We start from the raw sequence: 12,296 nt of genomic DNA on the forward strand, positions 1-12,296 counted from the left end.
GTGAAACTTTATTACTTCGGGTCTTCACATTAGCATACTGCACCAATCCATGTCATTTGTGAGGCTTCTATTAGATTAAAAAAATGAAATCTCAAGAAAGGTATTTGAAAAGAAAAAAGAAAGAAGAATGATTGGCCCAGGGTCAACACAGTACTGTATTCTGGTATACCCTTGCATCTACACAATAACAATTGAATTAGTGAACCTTAATTAATACATAGGTGAAATGAGATCTCACTCAATGGCCAAGTTTCTTTAACTGTGGTTGTTTGAGGCACAGAGCTGACCAATTGATACTAAATTGAGGAAAGGCAGGTGCAATTAAGCAGTTAGTTAGTAAATAGTTTAATTGTTTGTGCTTCATTGGGTCACAGAGGTCAGGTGTATTGTATGTATTGCCCCTGAGTGATTGAGAATATTTTTGTTAGATTGTCATTAGGATGTCAATAACAACATTCGTGTTGTGACTGCATGGGTGATCATGAATGAATAATTTGTTATTCTGTTTCATTTAACTTTGTGCAAATTGTTATATATAGAGAGAGAGAGTATACTTACTAATTGTATTTTTTCCACTTGAGAATTAAACTCCCCTTTTTATAGCAGAAAGATTATTAATTCATGATATTCAGTATCTCAAATTATTTTTCATTTTCCTTTTATTGGAGAAAGCTCTTCTCACTGATTGAATCCAGTCTTATACATCTTCATGGATACCTTCATGTAAAATTAGCAAATTATTTTTGTCTTTGCTTGTAATTGTTTTGATTGTTGCAGCTTGTTATAATTTAGATTTGATCCTCAAATTTGAAGGGCAAAATGTGTATTGGAAGTTCTAAGATGAATGTGCCTTACTTTGTATTTATTACTTAAAAAGCATTTAAACCACTAGAAGAAGTTTAATTGTTCACTTTTCTGCCAAAAGATTATTTTGGTCTGACTTGGAGCTTTGGAGGGGTTTGTTATATTTGCAGTTGGTCAAATGCTTTTCTTAAACATTCAGCAGTGTGTAAATAGTCCCCTGGTCTCTTCAAGATGTTGGTAAAGACGTCTTAAAGTAGAAAACGACCATTCAGACTCTTGTATCTCAGGCATTGTATCAGTTCTTTGATTGAGTAGTTATATCTGTAAGGCAAATCGTGGAGATGTTTTTGCAGTTCCTCAATGGAAATAATTAGATTTTAATTGAGTAACAATGTGCATATGTTGAGGATGAATAAAAGGATAGAGGGAGGAGGAGAGAGAGATAAAGTGGGGAAGGGGTTGAGCAGAGATAGGATCAAAGATTTGAAGTAGAAGGGCTCTCAACTGTATATAAAGTCTCTAATGATGACGCTGGCATGCAGGCTGTTTTTACGAATTAAAAATGGATGAGGTTAAAATAAAAGCCCACAATCTTTCATTATATAAAAAAAATCTTTTTAAAAAATAAACATGAAGTACATGTATGTTCTTGAATCCTCACAAGTAATATGCAATATTCAACACATTATTTCCAGGAGTTGCATTTAGAATATGAAGCTGAATTTAAAAATGTTGAAATTTATCAAACGTATGTACCTTTAAATTGTCATTGTTACCTATTACAGTGTACATGTATATTGTTTTTATTATTACAATATCTTTATTTTTTTTAGTATTTTTTTATTTCTTTTCTTTATTCCTAAACTTATATTTGAAACATTAAATTCTTCACTTTAAAAGCAATGATACATGTACAAGTAATATGAATATAAGATTTTGTATGTGTTTCTTGTGTATTCATTTTCCAATTTTATGTTTATTGTTTTGCTCTTTGAAAATGAAAAAGAAATTCAATCAATTATCAAAATAATAAAAAATTACATACTCCATGTACATGTACATGTGTAATTTGCTATTTGCTATTTCTAGAATCCCAGGTATTTCTTCACAGAAACATGCTATCTACGAAATCACGAATAATTTTCTCACAGTGCGATTTCAATCTCTCCACTTGTATTCTAATGAAATGTGCAAACTAAGGAATTTTCATACTCAAATAGCCCAAAGCCGTTTCTTTCAATCTTTCTTCATGTAGTAAACAATTGGGAAAAGGGATTGTATGACAAAGGCAGGGAGAAGACTGTCAAATTGCTACACAGTAGGTCTGCCTTCGCTGCAGTGAATCTCTTCTGAAAGCATGCATTTTTTTTTAGTTTCACACCTCTCAAAGACAATTTAACTTTATCAAAGATTCCAAATTATAATTGAAAACGCTGGTAAAAAATTACTGTAGGGCCAGTAACTTTTCAGAAGTAGCCAGATTTACAGGTGCGACATGACCAGTAAAAAATACAAATGATAACTACTATACTAATAATATAATAATAATAATAACAACGCGCCTCGGAATAGAATACATGTATTTCTGGATAGATGGTGCTTTATTAATGCCTATTATTATTATTACTACAAATGATATTTTCTTTTTTGTAAATTATGAAATTGCCTCTTGCATCTCAAGAAATGGCTCTCTAAAAGAGTTCTCATGAGTTATGTTGTTTGTGTGTGTGCTGTTTTTTTGTAGGGGGGGGGGACAATAAGCAGTAAAAGACAGAAAAATTAACTTGAGTCTTTTTTATGTTTTCTCTTTATTTCTTTGGACCAATAAATTTTTGGTTTGGACCAGTAGAAGTGGTTTACTTGGTATATCTACTGGTTCGACCAAGGAGATGTTACCTTGGTTCGACGTGAAAGTTGGACCAGTAGAAAAGTGGTTTATAGTGTGGAGCCTTGGCTTAGTGCTGGTAACTCCTTGATCAGTCTCACAATTACACATACTCTAATGTGATATTCAATTCAATTTTATAGTAATGGGAGAGAGAAAACATCAAGAAATATATATGTACATCTTTGATTGAAAAATCCCTCCTTGGGTTGGCATCACTTTCACAGCCTGTACAATACCTCTAAAAATCACTTATTCTTTCAACAAATAATGATTCAACTATAATCGCATACTTGAAGAGATTAGGCATACATTTTAGCTGGATACTGCCCATGAATAGTGCACTGACGCACTCTTTATGTGTAATCCTCTTTAGAGTTTACGCTGATTTCCTTGTTTTCAGGTTACGGATTAAAATTCCCCACTAAAAAGAAACTTATCTATAATTGCTAAATTACATTGGATTGAATCTGTAATTTAGGAGGATTTTGTTTTGGTTCCATTTATAATTGAAATTCTCTCATAATGTTGGTAGTTAGATATATAAAATGATGTTTTGAAAGATATTTTAATTTGTCTAGTACCTAGAAATTACAATTCACAAATCCTTTTTGGTGAATCCACCCCCCCCCCCTTTGAGGGAGGGGGATGATTTGCCTGCCCTTGCAATTTACCGTATAGTGGTTCAATTATGTCTTTCAGTTTTAATTTATTTTTCTAATACTGCAAAGAGAGCGTAGATGCTTGGATGTGCTGGTAAGCAACCAGAGGACTGATGGCTTAAGGTCCTATTCTATCCAAGGGACCTTGTAAAAATCAGCATTGAGCATTAAGAGGAAATTGATAACATCAAAAGGAATGCTATAGGAATGTAACCGAAAGTGACTTCCTCATTCTTTATTTGGTCATGTGAGGGAATGTTACGTCAGTTTCTCATGTTATCAAAATCAAGGTGTATATTTTTGGTACTGCCATGAGACCGACAACCACAGGTTTAGTTTAAAGACTGTTTTACAAGTCTGATGACTACATGTATCATGTTCAGTAGAGTATACAGGTGTATGTAACAAGACAGAAAGTACATTACTCGCCATCAGGAGACTGATGCTATATGTAGACAGAGATCCATGAAACTTTATGACGAGATACACGAAATGGACAGTGCCATCTGTAGATTTGAAAGAAGAGCCGGTTTACAGAGGCCAACATTACAGTATCAAACAGTATACAAATAGCGAATAGGCATGAGTACGATGGAGCGAGATATCGCATGAGGTGAAAGAAAGATGCTCTATTCAACTCTAACGCCTCGTTGAATAGAGCGCTTCTTTCTTTCACTAAATGCGAAATCTCGCACCATTGCACGAATAAGAATATTCGCTATTTGTGTTGTACAACGCCTCAGAATTTAGGGTAAATATGAAAAAAAAACAAGAGTTTATCCCTATAATAATCTATGAAAAGGGAGCAAAAATACTGAAAGCGAAAAGCAAAATCCCACAAGCGCACATCGACCTTAGCCAGCAGGCTTAATACGCGCATTGCACCTTCATTTTTACTGAGCGCAATGAATTAAATCATATTGTGACGTCACCTAAAGCCGTGCAACGGTACATTTTGGATGGTATGTCTTTTGTGCAACGGTACGAATGTTTGACATTTAGCCTCCAATTTGCTTGCGTACGACAAGCTAAGTAGGTGTTGTACAATATGTGACACTTAGAGGCCGTTCTCATTACGCTTTCTAAAACTAGTTTACTGGAAGCCGTTTCAGGAAACCAGTTTGGAAGGTCGCTTTGCTAGCGTTCCCACTTGATCACACGAAAGTGGTTTTCAAAATCACGTCACGTAAAGCGCTCTTGTTGCTATAGAAACGCTCTCAGTGGGGTGACACATTTCGCGCGAAATTCGAAACCGCAGGATGGTCATTCTACACCTGTGGTGTGGAGTAGCGCGCTCAAAATGTGCGAAGATCGCTTCCCGAAGAATGGTTGTGTCCTCACTTACGCTAAAACCAGTTTAACGAGGCAAAGCGATCTTGAAAAGTACATCGCGAGGTGGTTTTCCAAACTGGTTTAGAAGATCACTTCCAAGACCGCTTCGACCGTTCTCACTTCGCGTTAAACTGGTTTCCACTAAACTAGTTTTAGGAACTAAGTGAGAACAGCCTCTAAGAACCACTGATTTTATGCCACAGTCCCCTCAAGGAAACCGACTCCAGGCCTTTCAAAATGATTTGTATTTTCAATGACTGTACCAGGCAGTGTGGACTTGTTTTCCTTTGGTGTGACTGTAAAGACAGATAAAGACCCTGCATATAAAGGGTACTTGATGCTCCTGATGAAATTAATTCAAACTTTTAATACAAAAGAGCTTTTTAAACTTTTGCTCATGAACTGTTAGTGTATTTAACTAAATTAAAAACCCCAAACTGTCTGTATGGTACATTGCAAAATGAATTCGGATTGAGTGGGGAAGGTCCATACCACATTAATCTTGGACCCAGCCCTCTCACGAGCCAATATGAAAATAGTAAGTCCTCCTGTACATGTATGTATTTAGAAGTTCTGGATGAATGAGATCCTGTGTGTACAGCTCTGGCTAAGAAGCTTTCTAAAGACCTCAGGGAATCGGGCTCTCACTGTGGCCGAACAAAGAAAGAAAAATTGATTTTCCTCAGAGAGTTATTTCTCCAACCAGCTGAATTAGCTTCCCCCAACACGGGATAATGGTTGCACAAACGAGAGCTATCGCTTCATGGTTGGCCCTTTCATAAAGCTCAGAATCCACATTGATTAACTAAATTAGAACTTATTAAAATACTTGGGAAGAATTCTTGCTCAACGTACCAAGACTGTTGTTTGCCAATACAATCTCTTATTGTCAAGAAATGACAACTCAAGCATTTGCCACAAAAGACTTGCATCTTGATTCTTCCAGTCTGTTGTCATATATTGAAGAAGTCTGTGTTTTCATTATAAAGTTGATTAGGGAGATTATACCATGTTTCTTGAGTCCCTCTATTTCTCTTCCATGGTCTATTTGATTTTCCACTCAATCCATTGATGTTTCTGAGGAAATGTGATAACTGAATCATAATACAGTTTACATGTAAATCAAGGAGCTTCATGTATATGCATTAGATTGAATATCCACAAGAAAGGAAGAACAGAAAGAAGAAGAGACACAAATACAATGTGACTTGTTGATATTATTCCTGCATCTTGTTAGAAAGCTTTTTATTTAAATGTGACATCTGTTGGTGGTTTCTTTTCCCAGATAATTCTGGGACAACCATATGGACAACAAAGGTTCATAGGGCCTAGCTACATGTACCTGTTCAGCATATTTTGTACATTAACGATAATTTCAAAATATGAAACAGAGTTTTCTCTGGTCCTTCATCAGGGTTCTACTTGTGTAGGCCTATATGCAAGGGAAAATCTTGAAAATTCACTGGTTTTTCCCATTCTCTCCATTCATCGTGTTGTATTTGCCCCTGGTGACTTCAGCTTTTGGGAGTTCCTCAGCTACTCACAGTGTGAAAAGGTCAGGCGCTTGGTGTGACCTGTCACAAGTCATTCTCATTCACAGCTAACAATTGACCATGCACTTTGCAGTTCACAATCTGGGCTCAAAATTTGACGGAAAAGCCACATTTTTTGTGATGCTGTCATGTTGGTACCTTTTCCATGGACCTTGTTTGGTGTGGACATGAACTTGCCCTTCATTTGATATAGATATTCTGATAGCTGGAATGAATTTGAATCTGAATTAGAATTCATGGAGAGTGTTATTACTTTTGGATGGTAATAATAGTTGTCCAGTGGTAATATAAAGCCTGAATATTATCAGCTGTCATATTAATGCATATACATGTACATACAGTTACTGTATTTCATCCCCTAGCAACATTGTAGGAGAAGGAGTTGGGAATAATTTTCAGGAGGTGGTCAGACTATTAAGACAAAATAAGCTGTTAACCCAAGTATACATTCAAATTACTACAAGTATCAAGAGGAGTGGAACTTTTTAAATTGGGGATGGCAAATACTCCCTGTCCCCAATAGTTCAGACACTCCTTGGATACATTCCTATATGGAGAGCTAGTGAGAGGGGTGAGGGGGGCAAGCGTGGATCTTTATGCCAAGGATTGATTTACCTGGATTCACAAAGCATGGATATTGATTTGTACTGACCCCAGTGGTGTGAACTTTTGTGCCTCTCTTGATGATTTTGTTGCTCATCCGTAGACGTGTAGGCATACATTTTGACATTACGATATCCCCTGGGGCTATTTTTCTTTATTTTGATAGACGTTGTTCATATACTGGGTCTGTCTTCTAAATGTAGCTGTATGAATAATTAAGATTTCAGACTTATACAAACTTGCTTGTGATCATCCATGGAATTACAATGTAGGTCATGAATAGAAACATATCACATCTACATGTAAATCACATATATCACTCATAAATTATAATATTTTGTTGTTATTTGTTATATTATTCCTTGTAATTTTTTAGATTTTCCTCCATGAATTTTTGTTTTAAGTCTCAGCAGGCTTAAATCTGAATTGTTTTGTAGGCCTATTTCTTTACCTCTATCCAGTAGTTTTTCTTCAACTTAAGTATATTTGTCTACTTGTATGTATTTTCCAGCACTTAGAAACATTGTTTATTATTAAACTGCTTTACAAATATGATTAATGTTATTATTAAATCATATAACAGCTAATTAATTCAGAACATTGAATCATGTTTACCTTTTATAATGAAACTACTCTGAAAGACATGATGAAAACTGGTCTTTATAGACAGGTCCTAGTCAGTTTATGATGAAAAATGGAAATAGGAAATGTGACAGATGGTTCTCCATAATATTGTGGGACGTGGGTTCAAATCCCAGCCATGTTTTCCTCCAAGAAATTTACCCACATTGTGCTGCACTCAACCCAGGTGAGGTTAATGGGTACGCGGTAGGATTTATTCCTTGAATGCATTTATTAGCTCCTATATGGCGGCTCAGCTATACATGTACAGCCAGGGTACTATAATATGATACCAAGTATCAAGCGCAGTAGAGTATATACAATTATAGTAGTTGCGCTATGTACATGGACCATATAATTATTTTTATGATAGTAGATTTATAAGGATTAAGATGTAGGTCAGTGTCAATCCTTTGGTTCAAGCCATGCATGGTTATAGTTTTATGTGGGCCTTTTTTTTCTCTCTCCCTTTTCTAGATAATACTATCAAATCATCAATATAACAGATATCAAAACACAATAGGTAAAACAACAACATTACATTTCATCCATAAATTTGTAAACTCATTTGCATCTCCATTTTCAACAAAGAGGTTTACAAAACTAGGAGCTCTACTTCTGTAAATTTTTGTTGCATTTCCTCTGGGAAGCAATTAAAATGCTGGTCTGCTAATGATCGATGACCATTTGAACATCTACATGTAATAATACTCTGGAGGTTTCTAAAAATATATTACAACATTTCCTTTTAAGTATGACAGTACTCTACATGTACATGAAGTTAAATATCTACATGTATATCTGTGAAGAAATTAACAGCACCTGTGATAAAAAAAGGAAAAGGAATAGGGGCCTGCTTCCATGTAATTGCTCCTAGCGATCAATCATGATGCGATTTAAAGGGGGTTTGGGAATGCTTACTTGTAAATAGTTCTTACCTTTATCAAGGTCCTGTACTATTCATTCTAATCCTTTTGCGGTCATTTCAATTCCGAGACTTTCATTGTTTCTCTTCATTGTGCTTCTAAACTCTGGGAGCAAGACTTTTGCATGACTGGGCAGCGTTGCAATGCCTAATATCATGAATATCTTTTGATTGATTTTGGTTTAGATTGAATGGTTTGATATTGTTGTTTGATTGGTCTTCAAAACCAGTTTAAAGCTGAAGATTATGTCTTGATATGAATGCCTCAGATACACATAATGAAACAGAAAAGCAAAATTCGACCCTATAGATTCTTGGTAGGAAGGGGTATAATTTTTTGGTAGTGAAGGAATGGGTGCTCATTTAGTTTAACTTTGAACTTGGGTCTCTCTGACTCCCCTATTGAAAGGGAGTTCAATTTGATGCATAAGAAGAGATATTTGCTGGTTTGTACATCTTCGTTAGATGTAAAAAAAAAAAAATTATTACAAGAAATAAAGAACATTTTTTTAGGTTGATAGAATCTTGTCTTGAAACTGCATGTAGTTCTAACAGGCTGTTGGAGATACATGTATTGGACATGATTTAAAGACATTTAACAACAGAGAATTGTGCAATTTGAATCCCACACCTTGGCTTAGAGTCCTTTGGCAAGGCATCAATCCACACTTTTCCACTCTCCACCCAGCAGCTAAATGGGAACTTGGTAGGCCTACATGTATAGCTTGCAAAAGTCATTGTACAATCATGGAGCTAGCTCTATGGTACAATGTAGCTTGTCCAGTATTATGTGCGCCTCAATGGCAACTGGCTGTAATGCTTTTCAAAGAGTGGAGGATGTACATAGCTTGTGTGCAGGGAAAACTGCTTGAATCTGATTTTCAGGGTAATAACAAATCTGTAAGCACCTTAAATATGTACAGTGTAAAATGTATTTTATTATGAAATCATTACTGACGGCACAGAAACGCTGTTAACTCTAATAAACAATGTGCTAAAGGCCCTGTTACAACCGGTAATGTGGCAGTGATGCATAATGTTTAACAATGCATTACTTACCACATTGAAATAAATGTTCTGACTTCACAATCTGAAAGATGTGATTGGGCTTACTGTTAGCACTCTGAATAGGCTACAGCATTTCTGTATGGCCAGCACAGATCACATTAATTTTAATTAGCATACAATTAATAAAATTGTAGCTTCACTGACAGGGGCTCACACATCATTGACAGCCTTAGAAGTGCTTCTACTGTTGACACAGTTACATGTACATGCATGTTGAAGGAGAAAAACCTTGCAGTTCCGTTTGATTCTCAATACAAACACGACATTACTACAGTGTCCGCATGTAAAGTAAATCATCAAATGTATATAAACATGTACATAGTGTATTGACAGTAGGTATTAAGAACCATAATCTTGGCTCAATAATATTTGACTTGACTTTTGTCTGCATGTTCAAAGAGGAAGAATCAACCTTGAAAAGTGACAAGGAAGTCACATGATCATATTGTCAACATCATTTCATGTGTGATGTAGCCATAATATTTAGCTACAGAGGTGTTCGTTAAACACCACGATACATCAAAACTGTTTTTTTTTTGCACTGGTTATATATGTAGAAATAAATTAACAAATCATGCGCTGATTGGAAGGTGAGGTCTCTAAAGTCTGAGAGGAGTTGTACATTTTGCAATGAAAATATGTTTATGCCTTTTATTTGGCTCTCTGTAAGTTCATTTTTGGTTGTATGGAAACTAAATTACTTACAGGGTTCTAGAATCTGAAAAGTAGTAAATTTTGCAATATATGATATTTTTTAGCCTTAAATTTAGCTCTTAATGTGTCAATTATTGGTATGGAAACACTCCATAAGTGTAAAATGAAATTTCAGGGTGTAGTGTTATTGAACGACATTAATTGATTTCCAGGGTTTAAATGAAATATTGTTTTGCTTTTTTTTTTACTTTTCCCATTTGTGTTTTAATCCACTGTAGAAATGTGCCCTAAGGAACACTTACATTTACCAATATAAACTTGTCAAAATTTAAGGCTTGGTGATATTTTGAAATAAGATATCCTTTAATACTGAATGCCAAATTCATGTAATGTAGGAATGTCATTCAGACCATGCTGGTAGGTCCATGTTCAGACGTAGGCAAATCATGGAGGTATAGCTTATGGTCTCATCCAAAATTTTCTTGGCAAGTACATGTAGTCCCTGTATGTTCTAAACAAAATTTATGTTTCATCATATTCCCAATGTCTGGAATCATCTGTCAAAAATTATTCAGTCCAAGGATACATGTATATGCCAAAAAAGACCAGTTTTATGGCCTTATTGCAGAAAAACATCTTTCTTCATTAAATTGTAAATCAAATGCCTTTTTCACCAGAAACCCATGTAGTTATACATTTGTAGTATCAAATACATTGGGATTGTACTAATGTATAATGTTTCCATGTTGGATTTTTTATGTCTACTCCGAATCTATTCAAAACGTCCTTGAGTTTCTTTTACCATTAAATTGGGCAATTTCACTTGAGCGATTATCATTGTAGATCAATGCAATTGATGAATCGTGTATTTCTAGGGGGTTTAATGCATTCAGAGGAAACATTTCATTTCAATAGGGAGTCTAATATTAAAGAACCTGCCTCAGTATATATGCTCATGAATTATGGAATTAGACTGGGGGTTATAAATCATCTTATTTACTTTTGGGATATAACCTTACTACAAAAGAGAGTGTTTCCACCTATAGGGACAGACAATCCCTCTCCCAATTCTGTTTTGCATGGCTTGCAACAAATATTTTTGTATCAATTTCACTTTTTTTTAAATAACCAATCATTATTAAAGACAGGTGATTCATTGCCTTGTGTGATGTAGATTAGACTGGTCAGACTGAACATTGTAGAATGATGGATTAAATTGTCCGGTCATCAGTCATTACTATTTTCCATTTATATTAAAGTCAGATATTTACTATATATGATCTTCAATAGGCTATGGTTTGTGGAATTAGAGGTGGAATAATTTTGAAATTATGGTGGACCATGCTATTAGCCATTTATTTGGAAAAATAGTAGCCGATTGAGGAAAAAGGTACCATTAAAATGATCTCCTGAAGTAACTGTTTTATATTTGCATTTTAATGTGTGAACCTTGTCTTTGGTCGTAGCCTACATGTATTAACACTTTTGTAAATTCGGCTAAAATATGAGTAGTCTGGATCAATTTACAGTGCAGTGTGGACTCACAATGAAATTAGCATTCTTTAATTCAGAATTAGTTTGCACTTCTTTTATGTAATAAAAAGTAGTTTGGATTAATATGAACATAAAGAATATGAAGGGATAAAGGGCGTCAAATATGATGGTCAATCAGTTTATGCTGTGCAGCGCAGTGCCATGTCATTTTGGAAACTGACTGCAGAGTCTCTACTTCTTGAGAATCCTGTTCATGGATTTCAAGATACATGTACATGTAGATCGAGTGCACCTTTATACTACATTGTAGTACGAACTGAGCATTAACCCCTTGCCTACTAGAACCAGGTGATCTCTGTACAAAGTCTATGTGAATCACAGAAATCGGTAGTCAATAGTTTAATAGCAGCACTCAGATTGTTCAGACTATTCTGGTTCTCGATCGTGCTCTCGATTTGAAATTGTTCCTTACCCAAGACTGGATAAGAATTTGATTGAATGCATCCTTTGGAGTCACGTTGGTGAGAGCCTGTACAGACCATTAAACAACAGTAAAGATTGTTCAAATAGTCCTTTAGCTCAAAGTTTTTCAAATTATGCATTCCATTCTCCTTCCTGTGCCAGCAAAATTTATTTACTTGCCTTTATTTTAGTGTTTACTTTGTTTGAAGTATTGAGCTTTCCATAACTGCAGT

General features: G+C 35.2%; 1 protein-coding gene across 1 annotated transcript in view; it reads left to right on the forward strand.

Annotated features, from left to right (window-relative positions):
- LOC121413582 overlaps positions 1 to 12,296 on the forward strand; it is a 69,616-nt gene that overhangs the window by 15,969 nt on the left and 41,351 nt on the right. The window lies entirely within an intron of this gene.

Source organism: Lytechinus variegatus, chromosome 4 (genome assembly GCF_018143015.1).
Source record: "Lytechinus variegatus isolate NC3 chromosome 4, Lvar_3.0, whole genome shotgun sequence".
Classification (NCBI taxonomy): domain Eukaryota; kingdom Metazoa; phylum Echinodermata; class Echinoidea; order Temnopleuroida; family Toxopneustidae; genus Lytechinus; species Lytechinus variegatus.